The sequence below is a fragment of the Oryctolagus cuniculus genome, chromosome 9 (assembly GCF_964237555.1).
Source record: "Oryctolagus cuniculus chromosome 9, mOryCun1.1, whole genome shotgun sequence".
Classification (NCBI taxonomy): Eukaryota; Metazoa; Chordata; class Mammalia; order Lagomorpha; family Leporidae; genus Oryctolagus; species Oryctolagus cuniculus.
In genome coordinates, this window is record NC_091440.1 from 15,481,809 (window position 1) to 15,502,358 (window position 20,550).

The following is a 20,550-nucleotide window of genomic DNA, read 5'->3' on the forward strand; positions in this document are numbered from 1 at the left end:
TTTACAGGACAGAATGTCAGAGGGGCCCAGCAACGATGCAGAAAATAGAAAAATGGGAAGCCACTGAGGCTGAAGCACAGTGTCACAGAAGACAAATGATGAGCTCTAGAAAAGCCTGAGTTGCGGGATTGCCCTGACGTAGCAGTGAGGACTGGCTCTGGTTCACTGGGGAACCGATGTTCAGCATTCATTACTCACTCCTGCTACGTGTAGAGTACCATGCAGGACATGGCTGCTGGACACTCTGTTTTGACATAAGCTTGTATGAGTGACAGGGCATGGGAAATATACATGGCGAGTCATGCATGAGCCCCTAGAGATCTGCTTGGAAACGACTGATATAGGCCACTTCGGTCCCTATCTCATTTGCCAAAGGAAGTCATGGCCGTGGCTAACTTGGGCAAAGGCAGGTCACCATGCATTGGAGGGAGATGAAAACAGGCATCTATAAACAGCCCTGAAGACCACCAAGCAGGGGGAGGCTAGCAGGAAGCAGGGCAGCTGAAACAGGTGCTACTCACCCACCACTTGGATATACTTAGAGACCAGGAAAGAATTCAGGGGAGCTTCTGAGAGGTCTTTGCCTTTTCCCTGCCGATTTTAAAACTGGCTTGGAGGGATTCTCCACCCCCCGTCCTGTCATTTCACAATGACAGTAGAAAATCGGTTTCACAGTGCTTTCTCCCGTGACAAATCTCAGATACTTAAGCACAACACTGCACTGAGGTATGAATTCCTAGCCTACAACTCGTGTGCCCCATCCATTGTTTTTTTTTTTTTATAATTTCCTTTCCCAAGATTTTAATTAAAATGATTTAGAGAAATACACAATATGGAAATGATAGAAAAATAAAAAAGGATGGATAATGAGAATGCTTTTAAAGAGACATACATGCTAGAGGAAAAAAAAGTAAAATAGGTTTTGCCTATTCAGCAATCATTAATTATAAACCACAGCTGTAAATACTTTCCAAACATTGGCAAGTAAAGCTGAAAATAGTAATTTTTTACCTTCTCTTGAAATTCTGCTAGAAATTCTTTCTTTTTTATTTTCAAAATGTATTTATTTTACAGAGAGAGAGAGAGAGAAAGAGAAAGAGAGAGAGAGAGAGAGAGAGCAAGTTCACTACCAAATATGCACAGCTATAGCCATGCTAGGCCAGGGCAGAAATGGGAAGTTGGTACCTCAGTCCCAGTCTCCCACATAGGTGGTAGGGACTCCATCACTTAAGCCATCACATTTTAGGCATTCATATTATAATGGAGAGAATTTAATGGAAGGAATGGTTGACTAGGTAACTGGGGATTAAGTATCAAATGGGGCAAAAGAGAACTTTATGGTATAACAAAGGTAGCAACTATAGGTGGAAGCTATCAATATGCGGACTTAGAGAACGGATTTGGAAGTCTTTGGGAAAGGCCAACAGGGCTGAGATACAGATTCCACCTGTCCGGGGAGCAGAACTCGCTGGAGGCTCCCTGCTTTGTACCCCTGAGAGCCATCGCGAGAGCTGCAGAACTCAGCGGGACCCCCACCTGCCTTCCAGGGTATCCCACGAGGAAACAAGAGTGTGTAGTGGGTTAAATTACATACTGAGGTCCCAATCCCTGGGAGCTGTGACTATGACCCTTTTAGGACATAATTTTGTTGATGTAATTATGATTTTAAAACTTGGAGAGGAGGGGGAAGAAATCCTGTTCAATAGAGGACTTCTTAATTACTTCTATGCTACAGTTTCCTTTGCAATTCAGGCAAAGACCCTACATACCTTCTTTTTTTTCAACTTTTAGTTAATAAATATAAATTTCCAAAGTACAACCTTTGGATTATAGCGGCTTTCCCCCCCATAACCTCCTACCAACAACCATCCCATCTCCCACTCCCTCTCCCATCCCATTCTTCATCAAGATTCATTTTCAATTATCTTTAGGTACAGAAGAACAACTTAGTAAATACTAAGTAAAGATTTCAGCAGACTGCACCCACACAGACACACAAAGTATAGAGTATTGTTTGAGTACTAGTTATACCGTTAATTTGCAGGTACAACGCATTAAGGACAGAGATCCTACATGGGGAGTAAGTGCACAGTGACTCCCGTTGTTGATTTAACAATTGACACTCTTATTTTTAACGTCAGTAATTACCCGAGCCTCTTGTCATGAGCAGCCAAGGCTAAGGAAGCCTCTTGAGTTCACCAGCTCCAATCTTATTTAGACAAGGCCATAGTCAAAGTGGAAGTTCTCTCCTCCCTTCAGAGAAAGGTACCTCCTTCTTTGATGGCCTGCTCTTTCCACTGGGATCTCACTCACGGAGATCTTTCATTTAGGTCATTTCTTTTTTTTTTGGCCAGTGTGTCTTGGCTTTCCATGCCTAAAATACTCTCATGGGCTCTTCAGCCATATCCACATGCCTTAAGGGCTGATTCTGAGGCCAGAGTGCTGTTTAGGACATCTGCCATTCTAGGAGTCTGCTGTGTATCCCGCTTCCCATGTTAGATTGTTCTCTCATTTTAATTCTATCAGTTAGTATTAGCAGACACTAGTTTTGTTTTGGTGATCCCTTTGACAATCCTATCATTATCAACAATTATGAACTGAAACTGATCACTTGGACTAGTGAGATGGCCTTGGTACATGCCACCTTGATGGGATTGAATTGGAATCCCTGGCACATTTCTAGATTTACCATTGGGGCAAGTCCAATTGAGCATGTCACAAATTGTACATCTCTTCCTTCTCTTATTCCCACTCTTATATTTAACAGGGATCACTTTTCAGTTAAATTTAAACAGCTAAGAATAATTGTGTGTTAATTAAAGAGTTCAACCAATGGTATTAAGAAGAACAAAAGAAATACTAAAAGGAATAAAGTAGTAAGTTGTTCCTTGACAGTCAGGACAAGGGCTGATCAAGTCATTGTTTCTCAGAGTGTCTGTTTCACTTCAACAGGTTTCCTTTTAGGTGATCAGTTGGTTGTCACCGATCAGGGAGAACACATGATATTTTTCCCTTTGGGACTGGCTTAATCCACGCAGCATGATGTTTTCCAGATTCCTCCATTTTTTTTTTTTAATTTATTTATTGGAAAGTCAAAGTTACACAGAAAGAGGGAGAAACAGAGAGAGAGAGAGAGAGAGAGAGAGAGAAAGCAAGAGAAATAGAAAGAGGATCTTCCATCTTCAGTTTCACTCCGCAAATGGCCACAATGGCCAGGCCTAGTCCAGGCCAAATCCAGGAGCCCAGAGCTTCTTCATGGTCTCCCACATAGGTTTAGGGGCCCAAGCACTTGGGCCATCTTCTTCTGTTTTTCCAGGCACTTTAGTATGGAGCTGGATTGGAAGTGGAATAGCTGGGTCTTGAATTGGTGCCCATATGGATGCTGGAGTTGCAGGAGATGGTTTTACCCACTATGTCACAATGCCAGCCCCATATACCTACCTTCTTGAAATAATGTTTTTAAGTGCATAAAACAGAATTGCACCAAACTAAAAATAAGCCAATTATATTGAAATAAATTTGTACACACATATTTTAAGATGTAAGTTAAGATGACATCATACTGGGGTACAGTGAACTCCTTTCTTAAAAAAAATTTAATAAATATAATTTTCTTTTTTAAAAAAACTTTTATTTAGTAAATATGAATTTCCAAAGTATAGCTTATGGATTACAATGGTGCCCCCCCCATTATTTCCTTCCCACCCGCAACCCTCCCCTTTCCCGCTCCCTCTCCCATTCCATTCACATCAAGATTCATTTTCAATTATCTTTATATACAGAAGATCGATTTAATATATATTAAGTAAAGATTTCATCAATTTGCACCCACACAAAACATAAAGTGGAAAATACTGTTTCAGTACTAGTTATAGCATTAATTCACATTAAACAACACATTAAGGACAGAGATCCTACATGAGGAGTAAGTACACAGTGACTCCTGTTGTTGACTTAACAATTTGACACTCTTATTTATGACGTCAGTAATCTCTGTAGGCTCTATTCATGAGTTGCCAAGGCTATGGAAGCCTTTTGAGTTCGCCGACTCCAATCTTATTTAGACAAGGTCATAGTCAAAGTGGAAGTTCTCTCCGCCCTTCAGAGAAAGGTACCTCCTTCTTTCATGGCCTGTTCTTTCCGCTGGGATCTCACTCACAGAGATCTTTCATTTAGGTCATTTTTTTTGTTGTTGCCAGAGTGTCTTGGCTTTCCATGCCTTAAATACTCTCATGGGCTTTTCAGCCAGATCCGCGTGCCTTAAGGGCTGATTCTGAGGCCAGAGTGCTGTTTAGGACATCTGCCATTCTAGGAGTCTGCTGTGTATCCCGCTTCCCATGTTGAATCATTCTCTCCCTTTTTTATTCTATCAGTTAGTATTAGCAGACACTAGTCTTGTTTGTGTGATCCCTTTGACTCTTAGACCTATCACTATGATCACTAGATGGCATTGGTACACGCCACCTTGATGGGATTGGGCCAAGTCCGATTGAGCATGTCCCAAATTGTGCATCTCTTCCTTCTCTTATTCCCACTCTTATATTTAACAGGGATCACTTTTCAGTTAAATTTAAACACCTAAGAATAATTGTGTGTTAATTACAGAGTTCAGCCAATAGTATTAACTACAACAAAAAATACTAAAAGGGATAAAGTATTAAATTGTACATTAACAGTCAGGACAAGGGCTGATCAAGTCACTGCTTCTCGTAGTGTCCCTTTCACTTCAACAGGTTTCCTTTTTTGCACTCGGTTAGTTGTCATCGATCAGGGAGAACACATGATATTTTTCCCTTTGGGACTGGCTTAATCCACGCAGCATGATGTTTTCCAGATTCCTCCATTTTGTTGCAAATGACAGGATTTCATTGTTTTTGATGACTGTATAGTATTCTATATAGTACATGTCCCATAATTTCTTTATCCAGTCTACTGTTGATGGGCATTTGGGTTGGTTTCAGGTCTTAGCTATTGTGAATTGAGCTACAATAAGCATTAAGGTGCAGAAAGCTTTTTGTTTGCCAATTTAATTTCCTTTGGGTAAATTCCAAGGAGTGGGATGGCTGGGTTGAATGGTAGGGTTATATTCAGGTTTCTGAGGAATCTCCAGACTGACTTCCATAGTAGCTTCACCAGTTTGCATTCCCACCAACAGTGGGTTAATGTCCCTTTTCCCCCACATCCTGTAAATTTCTGTTGTTAGTTGATTTCTGTATGTGAGCCATTCTAACTGGGGTGAGGTGAAACCTCATTGTGGTTTTGATTTGCTTTTCCCTGATGGCTAGTGATCCTGAACATTTTTTCATGTGTTTGTTGGCCATTTGGATTTCCTCTTTTGAAAAATGTCTATTGAGGTCCTTGTCCCATCTCTTAAGTGGGTTGTTTATTTTGATGTTGTGGAGTTTCTTGATCTCTTTGTAGATTCTGGTTATTAACCCTTTATCTGTTGCATAGTTTGCAAATATTTTTTCCCATTCTGTCGGTTGCCTCTTCACTTTCCTGACTGTTGCTTTTGCCGTATAGAAACTTCTCAATTTGATGCAATCCCAAGTGTTAATTTTGGTTTTGACTGCCTGTGCTTCTGGGGTCTTTTCCAAGAAGTCTTTGCTGGTGCCCATATCTTGCAGGGTTTCTCCAATGTTCTCTAAAAATTTGATGGTGTTGGATCATAGATTTAAGTCTTTAATCCATGTTGAGTGGATTTTTGTGTAAGGTGAAAGGTAGGGGTCTTGCTTCATGCTTCTGCACGTGGAAATCCAATTTTCCCAGCACCTATTAAATATAATTTTCTAAAGTACAGCTTTTGGATTATAGTGTTTTTTTCCCTCATAACCTCACTCCCACTGGTAAACCATCCCAGCTTCTACCCCCTCTCCAATTTTTAATTATCTTTATATACAGAAGATCAACTTTGTATATACTAAGTAAAGATTTAAACAGATTGCACCCAGATTACAGTATAATGTACTGTTTGAATACCAGTTAGTGGAATATGATGGGTGTCCCTCTAACAAGCCAAAAGGAGACAGACTCACATACATGGAGAGAATAATGCCACTCTTTTCAGAGAAATAACAGCAGGATGAAATTTTCAATCTTGAAACAATTATAAGCTCCACATCTGACTATGTGAGAAACACTTGTACCCCCTACAACTCTATCCAGAAGAAAGAATCTACCTTTGGAGTAACTTTCTCCTCAGTTCTTAACCTGTTTAGCAGCCCCACTAACAAATTGAATTTGAAGAGTAAAACAGAATAGCCAATTTTAAAACAAATTAGTTATATAAAAATATTACATAACAAACATTGATAATGCTAGTACCTAAAACACTGGGTTGCTTTGGCTCTGCAAGGAAGTGCCCTCCACCGCCTCTAACTTGTCTGGGTTGGAATCTGTTATCACTCTGTGGACACACAGCACAGTACAGTGGCCACAAAGCTAAGAGGCATTTATGAACCTGTTTCATTCTCTTCCATTTATGTTAACAACCTAAGTTTTAAAAATACAAAACTGAAAACAGATTGAGATTCCTTCTAGAAGATGGCTGCAGTAAGTTTGCCCCAGGAACTAACTAAGGCAGGTATAGACATACAGGCTCACCTGTGCTTCCCCCGAGCGTATTCATATGCAGAATTCACAAAGTTGACCCCAGGAGAGGGACAGAATGCAAAAATGGGAGATCTGCAAATGTTCTGTTTCTGTTATGGGTGATGGCTAGGTCCTGAATATGCCTCACCAGGGCTGGCCCCAAAAGACACCAACTCCCTGAAACAACTACTCCACCTTCTTGAATGGCAGCATGCACGTCCCCTTTTCTAGACACAGGGAAAGCAAGTGAGAAAGACACAGCCTTCTAGCACAGTGAGGGTAGACAAAGCCAAAGACCAACTACATGCCAGATGATCCTTTGATGTCTTGCAGTGTTTAGAAATTCCTGGCAGCATCTGCATTTACGTCATCCTGGGACTGGTGTGACTCACTCTTAGTTCCTTAAAGGCCCATCTCAGGCGAAATGTTTTCTGGCAGAGCACAGAGCATCCAAAATTCACCCTGCATCCTACAGCTGAACGCCAGAAGGTATCTCTCACTTCTCCTGGCTTCCAAGAGTTTTCTTGCCAAACCGCTAGCTGGATATCAAAGGTCCGTCCATAGGTTCTATATTTCTTGGACATTTACCCAAGAATGTTCTCTGAACTTATCTGATTCTGAATCATCCCACTGTGATGTCTGGTCCAAGAGATCATTCTGCCAAAGCCAGAGTTTACTTAAGAGAGAGGAGAGGGAGTGATGAATCTCTATGAAGTGCTACCCACACACAAGGACAGCTGAGCACGTTTGAGTCCAATAAAATGTGCTGGGAGCCCAATTGAACAGATCGGTCTTCAGCATCTAAACATTACATGAAAACTCATAGAAAGACATTTAGAGAAAAAACATCCCATTTTCCGTATCAAGAGATCTATGACAGTTCAGCATTACCATTCTAAGTCCTCAGAACATTGCCCCAGTGTCTCATTTGACCGTGTGACTGAGATGAAATGAACACAAGATAGGAATCAGCAGAGAACCAGTGAGAGTCACATCAAGATTCCATGAATTTTAGAGGAAGGCACCAAAAAAAAAAAGGAAGTTTTTGTTACATCCTGATCCAGGATAGTACTTTCTTTTATAATTTTAAATGTTTATTTAAGGGAGAGAGAGAGAGAGAGAGAGAGAGAGAGCAAGACAGAGAGCCCATCTGTTGGTTCTGTTGGTTCACTCTCCAGATGCCCACAGTAGCTGAGGCTGGGCCAGGGCTGAAGCTGGGAGCCAGGAGCTCAATCAAGGTCTTCCATGTGGGTGTCAGGGAGACAATTACTTGAATCATCTCTGCTGCCTCTTAGAGTCTTCACTGGCAGGAAGCTGGAGTCAGGAACCAGAGCCAGGAGTTGGGCCCAAACCATGTGGAATGGCTTTTAACTTCTAGACTAAAAGCCCAATATGGAGCTCCTCTTTAAAAAAAATGTGTTGAAATTGATTCTTATCATCTGGAATATTCTTTTGATATTGCGCCCCCCCCCCCCCCCCCCCGTCCAAAGTCAGGTTTGCTGTTTAATTCTATTTCGTGCCAGCTTAGCATAGGGTCAATATCATTTCAAAGGAACTATGGAGTGGATCAGCACTCTTGCACATAGGGCATGAGGAAAGAGAGTCTTTAGAAGATATAAAAGTAGGGTGACCATTGGCAGCCCCAGACCTATGTGTGGGCAGAACTATTGGCATCTATAGGATATATGTTGAGATTTCCAGAAAGATGCTGTCTCTCCTAGGCATCAGAATAACTGGAGTTGAGTGTTCCATTATTTGCCTTGCAGAGAGCCCTGCGTTGTAAATACATGAACAGATTTTGAGAACTTTCAGATGGATGCACCTTACGAAGACTTTGTTTTTATGTTGAGGCTGTTACTGTGACTAAGTGTACAGGCTCTCAGGAAAGATACTCAGGTAGAGTCTTTGTGAGGCTCACCATATTGATCTCTTCTATAACTAAGTCCCTTTATTTATTTATTTTATTTATTTATTTATTGACAGGCAGAGTGGACAGTGAGAGAGAGACAGAGAGAAAGGTCTTCCTTTTGCCGTTGGTTCACCCTCCAATGGTTGCTGCAGCCGGCGCACCGTGCTGATCTGAAGCCAGGAGCCAGGTACTTATCCTGGTGTCCCATGGGGTGCAGGGCCCAAGCACTTGGGCCATCCTCCACTGCACTCCCGGGCCACAGCAGAGAGCTGGCCTGGAAGAGGGGCAACCGGGACAGAATCCGGCGCCCTGACCGGGACTAGAACCCGGTGTGCCGGTGCTGCAAGGTGGAGGATTAGCCTAGTGAGCCTTAATTATTGTTTGTACTACACATTTAGTACAAAAAAAGATTACATGAAGTCAAGGTGGAGCCTAGGCTCTGGATTCAGATTTTATGAGTTTCATATTTTGGATTTACCACGGCCCTGGGCTGTGTGACCTTCAACAATTATTCAAGCTCACTGTGTCTTTTTATTTTGGATGTAAAATGGGAAAAACAAAGTCAGCTGACTAGGGTGAAATGTTATTTGTCATTAATAATATATAATACAGAGATATAAAATAACACATTAACACATTTGAGTCATTCCTCCAAACTAGATTGTGAGATTATTTAGAGGGACATTTTCATTCCACACCACCTCACATGGTATTAGACACTTGCTAGTAATACTTGGTATTGCAATAGCCCATGGTAGGTTTCTGTATGATGTCATATGATACATGCAGTTTAAAACCTAGTCAATCTGTCATAAATAAGAGTGTTAATTATTAAATCAACAACAGGAGTCACTATGCACTTACTGTTCATGTAGGACCTCTGTCCTTAATTAGTTGTACTATGAGAATTAACTGTAAAACTTGTTCTCAAACAGTACTTTATACTTTGTGTGTGTGTATGTGTGTGTGTGCAAATTGTTGAAATCTTTACTTAGTATACAGTTGGTCTTCTGTATATAAATTAATTAGAAACAAATCTTAATGAAGGATGGGATAGGAGAGAAAGTAGGAGGTAGGTAGAATGGGAATGGGGATGGGGGGGGGGAGGACCACTATATTCCTAGAGCTGTACCTATGAAATTTGTATTCATTAAATAAAAGCTTTCAAAAAATAACCTAGTTAGTCCAGCAAGAAATGAGATAGACAGGAGAAATTATTGAGAAAATAGTAGCCTTCTAAAGTAAATAACTTGTCCAGGTTGTCCAGTTAGAAATACCCGAAGCCAAATGCAATGTGCTGGTTGCGATTTCAAACTGAATGGCTGTCCTGTATATGTCATGAGGATATTATTTAATAGTTGCCCCTTTAATACCAGTGGTCTGTTTTGATTGATTGATGGGAACACTGGACATGGTGAATGCTACGTGTCTGGGGCATTTCCCCCAAAAGGATTTGAGATGCAATGCAGATATGGTGTCTTTGTGCGGTATTTGAGACTCATCCCAGCCACTGGACTCACTCAGCTTCAGTCATGATGTCTTTGGCAGCCTTCTACAAGCAGAGCATCGGTTACAGAGAGAGGTACTGACAGTAGCAGCAGAGACAATTCAAACTGGTCTTCGTCCCCGCACACGTGTGACTGGCACATGTACACAAGGGCAAGAAAGGGAATGATGTTGCCACTATGCATCAGAACCCTATGCGCTGTGCTCCTGAGTGCAGCAGACTGTCTCACTCTCATCCCTTGCTTCTAGGAAAATGGATTTGTTTCCCAAGCTCCCCTCAGTACACAGGGAGAAAGACGTAGTTGGAATGCAGCTCACTAGGCAAACATCTCATGTTGCATGTAACTGTTTCTATTGCACCACAAGATCATTTCTGAAATGTAAAAGAAATAAGGAGTCCTTGGCAACTGTCCTGTCTGACAAACAGATTATTTGTGATGTTGTAGTATATTCCTTGTCTCCAGTAATTTAATAAAATAAAAGCTTGAATTCTACAAAGGACCAGCTTTAAAAATGCCAGTTATAAACAGATACCTTGTTTGCTATCTCAAAGTCCTTGAGGAAGGAAAACGTGTTTCATTTTCTCCTCTCTCTCCCCATGTGTGTCTCTGTGTCTGCATGTGTGTGCATGCATGCACACACACATGCAGTCAGAGCAGGTCAAGGACTACATGGCTCCTTTTAGGCAAATTTTATAGTCACCCAGTTCCTTTTTCATCTTAAAGCATAATTATCTACATTTTACCCCCTCATAGTGGATTGAGAACCATCCAATGTAGATAGAGCCCACTTGCATTGAAAATCTCAAATAAAGGACACATATGAGAAAATCATAGCAAAAGTCATCATTGCTCAAGGCTGTGAGCTAGAATAAACCAGACAAAAGAAAAGGTGGTGGTTTTGCAGCCGAAGTCTAAAGGAATTGAGGAGCTTTTTGCATGCAGGCGCTCAGATACAGCTACCTGAAGTAAGTGATGGACTAGCTCACACATAGCTCTTAAAAATCATTCTCTGGCATAGAGTGAGGAAGCCATCCCAACAAACTCAATCAGAAATAACCAACTTTTGATGTCTTTTGTGTTGACATACCTAATAGTGATTTAAATGCTTACTCCTAATTGGCATTTCAGAAACTGTTTTCAATTTTGATTATTTTCCCAAGTATTAAACCAGGGCTGGTCAAACAAATGATTTCCTATCTCAAGGCAGTGTTGACTTTGTGTGAGTGTGTGACCTGAGCAATAGTTCAGAGTTCCACACTCAGAAAGAGTGCTTTTTGGCTTAAAGTTCCGCTGTGGTTGTCTTGAAATTCTTAGTAATGTTATCTTTAAATTTGTGTTTTTAGGTACAAAATGATAGAATAATAAGGCAAGTATGTAGGTAGGGCGGTTTTTTTGAATATGCATGTCTGTCATCCTTTCTTTGAAGCCCTGTTTATATCACACCAAATAAACACAGAATTCTGGTGGACCCACAGGCATTGAAGTTCAGTAGTACTCAAAGCAAGCACTTGGTAAGTGCGTTACACCTATAACTGGATAAGCTCTGGCACTGACAACCTCTGGAGGCTGTGCCTTCTGTTGGAACTAGAACTCTGCCAAATCACAGAAAGGTAGTGATGTCCTAATAAACACTAATGAACAGTAAATCCTATTGTGACTATTGTGTCCTTGTTTGTGTTCCTTCCTGGAATAAGGAAGTGTTTCCATTATTCTGGTAAAAGCAAAATACCCATACATGTATAACCTTTTAGATGAATGGTAAATTTCATGGTAATAATTATTACCATGATAATTAATAATTAAAAATTATTAATTTTTTAACTTATAATGATTGACTAACACATAAAGAATCACCATGACTTATCGAGAAAGAGAGAGACTATGAAAGTAAGAGGAAAGCTTTATGTTTTAATACTTCAAAAGGCACTTGTCTCTTGATTTTTTTAACCAGAAGCCTCACATTTTCATTTTGCACTGGGACCCAAAAATTATGTGGCACTGATCAAGGCCAGAATAAGTACATAGGTACATGTTGTAAAAGGAGTCTGCCTTGATGTCCACTCTGGATAATAAAGTCAGGAGAAAACTTGCCCAAGAGCACAGGTCTTTCAAAGAGAAGGTGGCTGATGTTGCTGGGTACATACCATGATTGTAAGAAGACTATGAATTGCTCTTCTGTTGTAATTGGTCTGGAATGTTGGAATGTTGGATTTTAGGAGGAAAGTCTCTCATCAGTCTCTCCCATCTTTACACACTCTCACACCCATTGCTGTGATAACAGAATGGCAATATCTTTTCCAAATAAGCACATAATAAAATAACCAAGTATGGATGCATTTATTAAAAGGATATCACTTTGGGACTGTAGTATCCTATTTGTCCTTAATTAAAAATAAAACAGACAACTTAGGTATAAAGACTCAAAGGTCTTCTAAATCCACAGGACTAGTGGTCAGTTTGCTTTGACATGGATACAGGCTAGAGAGGCTTGCCAAGTCCAGGAATAAAACACCTTTGAAGATGGAGGGGACATGAGTGAGTCACTCTGCTCTCAAAATGCAGATCAACCAAACAAGGAATGCACCATCTTTCCAATGATCAATAGAGAATTATAGTGTTGGAATTTAACAAAGGCAAACTCACAATTTGTACCAAATAAGATTGACAAATGAAGGAGTTTTTTTTTTTTTTTTAAGTTCCAATTAATGAAACATCAATCTGATATGACTAGGAAGGGAAGAATAATAGACGGCTTAACAATTTAACCAACAGTCAGTGCATAAAGCAGAAAAGGACAGACTCCTGAGGACAGTCCATGGGAAGCAAAGAAAGAAATAGTTACTGTTCATAAATTACCTGTGCTTTTATTTTCTTTCCTAAAAGTAACGACTAAGACGAACTACTCTGAGACTAAACACAAAGCTATCTTGGCATCTCATTTATAATTCATTCTACTTCAGTCTCTTCACGACACCTACTCCCCATCCAGATCCTGTCCATCACAGAGATGAACTTGTCTGGTTTATTGTTCATAAACCGTAGGCTGGTTGAAAACTATTTTTGGTTTCTTACCCCATTCAGATTTCAACTTTGATTTTTCACAGGTTAATAGGTTAGTACAGTGGTCTGTTGTGTCAACAGAGTCCTAGAAAAAAATTAATCATGAAAGCAATACAGAAGGTCAAAAGAAAGAAATTGAAAATACTCTAATAAAGAAATCATGGAGCCTGTTATGTGTTTCTAAGGCATTTTAATTCAACTATAGAAGCAAAGAAAATACGATGATATTGCTCAGTTGTGGTTGCTGACAGAAGACACATGCAGGGCAGGAAAACAAACTTCAATGGCTAATGATGATCCAACGTTTATGAACGAGGCTAATGAAAGAGGAGAAAACCCAGCAGAGGTAGGAAAGGGATCTCCATAGGCAAATTAATTTTTTAATGTTAGGTGAAGTTAATGCAGCCAGCATTGGCTGTTACAGAAAAAAGCAAGCAATCATACTTCAGTAAGGAAGAATTTGGATCTCTGAATTCCCTTCGGAGTGTGAAGTGTTGTTAATGCCCTGTTCACACAGGGAAAGGACAAAGTAGGGTTGTGGAAGTTGAGAGTGGGGCTAGAACTTTGTCCCCTGTTCACTCCCATCATCACCACCTTGTGCTGGTTGTTAGTGCTGCTCCTGGGCCTCCGAACATTCACATGCTGCATTCTGGCTGCCTTAGCAAAGGAGAGAACATGGGGGCAGTTTAACACGGTGCGTGTCCGTACATCTGCATGTGAGGGGAAGTTTCTTCCTGGCCATAGAGGTTAAGAGAAAGACAGTGTTCGTGTTTGTGTGATATTCTGGTAGATTCAAACTTATTCACACTGCTAATAAACTTGGCATTGGCTCCTAAATCCGTTTGTCTTCCATAAGACAAGAAGACAGTTTAAGGAAACACGTAATTCTGGTCCAAAGTATTTATTATTGTTCCAAAGGTCCAAAAAGGAAAACAAGGAAATAAAACCTTAACCACACAAGTAAACAGCACCAGAGGATGAACATCTGAATACCTGAAATGCAGCCAAATGTATAAATAATCTAAGAAATATAAAAGATTCATCTTTAAGGCAGCAACTATAATAAAATGTCAGTTCCTTTCTTCAGAGTTCCCTGGGATATTCTTGGTCCTTCTAGAAAACTTCCAATAGAAGATTTGGACTAACTACATGCCCAGTGGACAAACACACCTGATGTAGCTTTTATTATACTTCCCTACCCAAACAATTCCAAGGGCTCCTGAGGGCCTATGTAATTAGGTACAACGGCTGCCAAAAATTGGTATTAATTACCTATTTCTGCATAACAAATTATAATAAACTTAGTGGTTTAAAACAGCACACGTTTATTGTCTTACTGTTTCTGTGAGTCCAGAGGTAGGAATCCAAGCACAGCTTAGCTGGTGCATCCTTGGCTCAGGGTTTCACCAAACTGCAATCAAACGTGACCAAGGCTGGGCTCTCCTCAAAGGCTCAGTGTGCTGGGATCTGCTTCCAGGCATCTCTGTCGCTGGCAGAACTCTTTTTCCTTAAAGGTTGAAGGACTCATGGAAGCTTGGTTCTTCAAGAAAACATTTAGTCTTTCCACAGTATGCCTCCCAAACCTATTTTTTCAAACTTGCCCATCCCTACTACTTTCCTAAATATATTTCTATTGTTTAAAATATTCCAGGAAAACTGGACACTAAGGTGATACCTAAACACTTCCTTCAATTCTCAGCCTCTGTAGCGGACTCATCTTCCTGAAATTACTTAAACAGGGATCACTTTGTCTAAACTGTACCTAAGGCCCATCTCAGAGTGTGTGTTTTCTTTATGACGATGCAACATTTTGCTAATACTTCTCATGAAAATTGTCAGTCAAACCATCTATTATTGGCACATTTCAGATAATCAGAACAATCATTTCAGCAGCACTGGCTGCTTGTCTCAGGGGGAAATCCCACGAGGAACACTGGCCCATACACTGGCTGCCAACCCCAGACTAGTTCCTTGGTTCATGATGCTTCTTTGCCTTAATTTCTCAACTTTTTTTGTTTTGACACTGCAGCTTCTCCTCATCTTGATGTGGACACTTACTTGTCCCGGCTGTCATGTGATTGACTTTCAGAATACTTGTACTGTCTCTGCTTCTGTTAGAGCTGCATCCACTTGCCAGGATATTGCTGCCATGGAATCTTTTCCCTCCACTGACATGCTGGGTTCTCATCCTCAGCTGGTCCCTTTAGTAAGGAAGTGCCCTCACTTCAGTGTATTAGAATCACCTGTGATGAACTTTGGCCATCCTTTCCAGAATATGTTTCCTGAGATCTGATGTGGGCTCCAAGAATTGACACTTCCAAGCACTGTAGGAGTCCCTGATGCAGATAATCCATGATCAGATCCCCACCCCCAAAGTTGTAACTATCCAATCTCTCCTTTCTATTGTTGTTGTTTAATAGTGTGTGTGTGTGTGTGTGTGTGTGTGTGTGTGACAGAGAGAGAGTCTCCCATCTGCTGGTTCACTCCCCAAATTTAGTTGCTTGCAACAGCTGTGGAACTAAATCTAGATCTCTCACCTGAGTCACAGAGACCCAACTACTTGAGCCACCTCTGCTGCCTCCCAGGGTTTGCCCTGGATACCAATCCCAGGTATCCTGATATGGCAGGCAGGCATCTTAACCACAAGACCAAATGCCTACTTCTTCAATCTCACTTTCTAATTTCTGAACTTATCAGTTGCCTTAAGCTTCCTTCTTCATTCTTGTCTCACTCAGTCTCAGCAAATTATTTAGCTCAGTGCTTCTCAAACTTTCCTGCATGTTACAACCACCTGGGAAGATTATAAAAATCCCAATGCACACCACTTCTCATACCAATTAAATATCACCTTTTTTGGAGTTAATTATTATTCAACCAATGTATAATTATAGTATAATATGTAAATGCACTGATATAAAATATACAGCTCAATAAGTTTTGACAAAAGTATTCATCCAAGCAGCCAATACACTAAGTAAGGTATAGGAATTGACCGACCCAGAGAGTTTGCTCTTACCCTTTCTGGTCAACCATCCTCCTCTCCCAAAAGCAACCACTGTACTAATTTTTTGCCTTATCTTGATGGTATCAAGAAGGAATAAAGCAAAGTGAGATCCTGTGCTTCCATTTGCTTTTGCTCAACATAACATTTATGAGATTCATCCCTGTTTGGCATGAATATTTTCTAAAATTTTTGAAGTATTTTCCATATTCAGTCAAGTTTGAGGATCAAAATTTATTCTAATTATTTTCAAGACTGACTATAGATTGTAATGGGTTGGGGACTTATGCCCACCCTTTCTGATTTAATTGGCCTGGGTGGACTCTAAGCCTTTATATATATAATATTATATATATTATATATTTAAAATTCTGACAGCTAGTATTTTCTGGTTCTTTTGTTTTAAGATTTATTTAGTTACTTGCAAGCAGAGTTACAGTGAGAGAGAGAGAGAGAGAGAGAGAGAGAGACAGAGAGAAAGGTCTTCCTTTACCATTAGTTCACCCTCCAATGGCTGCTGCGGCTGGCATACCGCACTGATCCGAAGCCAGGAGGCAGGTGTTTCTCCTGGTCTCCCATGTGGGTGCAGGGCCCAAGGACTTGGGCCATCACCCACTGCACTCCCGGGCCACAGCAGAGAGCTGGCATGGAAGAGGGGCAACTGGGACAGAATCTGGCGCCCCGACTGGGACTAGAACCTGAGGTGCTGGTGCCACAGGCGGAGGATTAGCCTATTGAGCCACGACACTGGCTTCTTCTGTTCCTTTCCAAAGATTGTAAATTCCCATTTTACTCTTCAATCCATTTTACAAACTATCTTTGGTCCCTATCATGTGACTAAAATGGCTCTAGGGTCAAGAATAAATTCCCACTTGTCTGATTCAATATTTTCAGTTTAGCTTTCATTCTAGTAAGTTCCTGACAACTCTTTCCCCACACTCCTTTTTGAATGCTCTCCTGATGGGACAGGGGCCAGCAAAAACAGCTTAGTCTCAACCAGTAACTAACAACTAAGTAGCTTGGTATTAATTAAAGTCAAATGAGAAAATAGATTCATAGTTCTAGCTAATCATAGGCAATTATTATGGCCTACTCTGTTGTTATTTAAGGTGCTGTTGGCATACAAAGAAGAGAATTTGAACTTCTCTCTCCTGAGATGTCAGCAATCTTCTTGGTTAGGCAAGACTTAAGTTTATAAGACTATTGGAGTTTTTAAAATTATGAAACAGTTTAAATGAATATTATACCATGGTACAGGCTACAAATATAGTAGGTATTCAGAAGAGAAAAATGTTTTATATGCAAATATATGCGTGAAATATGTTATCAAACCCTAAGAAAATTACAAGATTTGAGTCAGCAAGGTAGGATGGGAAAGATAGTGCAGGAAGTTGGACTTGTGCCAGCGAAGGCAGAAAGCTCCATTTCTTGATGATGGATTTCTCTGTTCTCTGACTTTTCTCTACATTTTTTTTCTATATCACATTTCCTTTGGTTCAGGATTCGCTTTCTCCCTGCTTAGCCTGGTCAATGCGCTTCATATCTTAACTCTCCCTAAGCAAACTGTCAATTCCATCTTGTCTAGGTCTACTGATTGCCTGACTCATTGAAGACCCAAATGCCACCTTACATATTATGTATCTAAGGATAGACAATATAGTCAATTTCACTCCTAAGTTTTTAAACTACCCAGAAGAGCCCCTTTTTAAAGAGGTGTCTACAGTGACACATAATTTTGAAGACATTCAGAAGTCATCCAATGATGTAGACACAGAAGCATAGAAGGTGACTCACACTGATATGTTAATATCAAACTCCCTTTTCTAAGAAACAAAGGTTTAAGGTTCTCCAATATTTTCACAACTAAGATATCTTTAATCTGAGGGATTGATTTATCCAACCATTGCTCTTCCTAAATAGACTCCAGAATGCATCAAAAAGAGAATTTTAATTCCACTGTAATTGAGTTAGATTCAAAATGGAAATTCAGCCTGAAACTTCTAGTAGCCCCTTTCTAATGATTATTTTTTAAAAGATTTTATTTATTGATTTGAGAGGTAGAGTTACAGACAGTGAAAAGGAGAGACAAAGAGAACGATCTTCCTTCCGTTGGTTCACTCCCCAAATGGCCGCAACGACTGGAGCTGAGAGGAGCCAGGTGCTTCTTCCTGGTCTCCCACATGATGCAGGGCCCCAAGCACCTAGGCCATCTTCTACTGCTTTCCCAGGCCATAGCAGAGAGCTGGATTGGAAGAGGAGCAGTTGGGACTAGAACCGGCACCCATATGGGATGCTGGTGTGAAAGGCGGAGGATTAACCTACTGCGCCAGGGCGCTGGCCCCACCCCTTCTTTTTTTTGACAGATAGAATTAGATAGTGAGATAGAGAGACAGAGAGAAAGGTCTTCCTTCTGTTGGTTCACTCCCAAATGGCTGCTACAGCCAGGGCTGCGCCTATCCGAAGCCAGGAGCCAGGTGCTTCCTCCTGGTCTCCCACCCGACCCCTTTCTAATTATACTACATGTCTTTCTTCTCATCAATTAAATATTGTAGGAATCTGAAAGGCATCACAATAGCTGAATTTATTTATTTGTATAGATAAAAAATTTCACTTTATTTAATGTATCCATTATATGGCATACAAATGGCATTACAAATTTAACTAATTTTTTAAATCTTAAAACAGTACATCTCATGGGAATATCTTGGGGCCAAAATTGCAGAAAAAAAGTCTGACAAGGCCATAAATGGTCAGGAATGATAAGATCATCCACAGCTGAAATTCTATCTGGAAACACAATTGTCTGAAGTTTGGGTAATGACAACCAGAGGAGAGAGAGAAAGAAGGGGCCCATGTTACCTCTATTTGTTCCCTTCTTACTAATACTGTGAACAGGAATGAAGCCTACTTCCAATATGCTGCTCCCTTCTTCCCCTTGCCAACCCCAGCTCCATTATTAATGCCTCTTTGGAGAATCTATTTGACTCTGCCCTCTATACAGAGCTTCATAGGAGACTTTAGGACGTCAGTGTTTCCTAATCAGAGAAGTTTTGGGTCTCTTGATCCTGGTGAAGACAAATCCCATGCCCTGGTTTGAGGGAGCAGTTATAGCATGACAGGTGACACCTGTGCTTAAGTAGCTGTGAATTTCAGTGCCGGAATCCTGCTCAATTGGATAGTTATTTTAAAAAGAGAGCACATTTCTGAATCTGCTCAAGAGATCATTTTAAATGGAAGTTGGATTTTACTCTCATATTAAGTCTTTGACTTGGAATTGTAAAAGGCAGCCTCAAGGTCCTAAACTTGAAGTCTAATATATGGTCTAAAATAGTGCCATTATTGTGTAATGAATGAATTTAAAATTATATACGTTATATTATTCTCTTCATGCAGACTGTTTAAGATCTATATTGGTTAGTATTTATCTTTCTGCAACACACTATTATACAAATAGGATTTCGAGTTATAGTAAGAAGTAATTTTATAGGTAAACATGAAATATAGACATTTATTTCATAAGCATCATCTTGTTGATGGAGCCAATTTAGAATAATGGCTTATAGCCTATCAGTGTCTGATAAAGCAAAGGCCCAGGTCAAGTGGCCCAGCTACCCTTGGAGTGAAATGCAAGACCAGAGGGCTCAGTGTGTGTGTTTCACTGAGGTCTCCACGTCTCTGACATAAGGCTTGTCACTTGGGCCTCTTTAATTCTCAATGTTTTCCTTTATAAAGTGAGACCATAAGACCAGATTATTTTTAACATTAAAAAATAAAGTAAAGTCCTCATATGTAAAATTTGTTGTATTAACCATATCAAAGTGGCTAGTGCAGTGGCATTAAGTGCATCCACATTGTTGTCAACCATCACCACCACCCATTCACAGAACTGTTGCCAGGCCCATCAACCAATTGCGTCGTATCCCACCTCCTCTTAGATCCTGGAAACCATTTTATTTTCTGCTTCTCTGAATTTGACACTTTTGGTGACTCATTTAAACAGAATCACAGAGTATTTGCCCTTTGGCAACTGACTTATTTAATTTATCATAATATCCTCAAGGCTCATCCATGTTGTAGCATGAATTTCCTTCCTTGTTGAGGCTGAATAACCCTCCATTGAATGTATAGAGCACATTTTCTTTATCCATTCATCCATTGATAGGCAATTGGGTTGCTTCCACAGTTTGGCTTTTGTGAATAATGCTGCAATGAATGTGGATAGACCACATTTCTTTGAGTCCCTGCTGGCTCATGTGATAATTCTATTTTTAAGTTTAGAGGAACCATCAAATTGCTTCCTATATCATGGCAAGAATGGCTATTTTAAAATATCCCCTCATGTCAAAAATTCTAGGATCCAATATCTGTTTGTAAATAACCTTTCTAAATAATTTTCTCTTTACCTGAAAATCCTCTTGTTGATCATGGAAAAAACACTCAAGTGTCTTTTACTCTCCAGAACACCTTTTCTCCGCACTTGG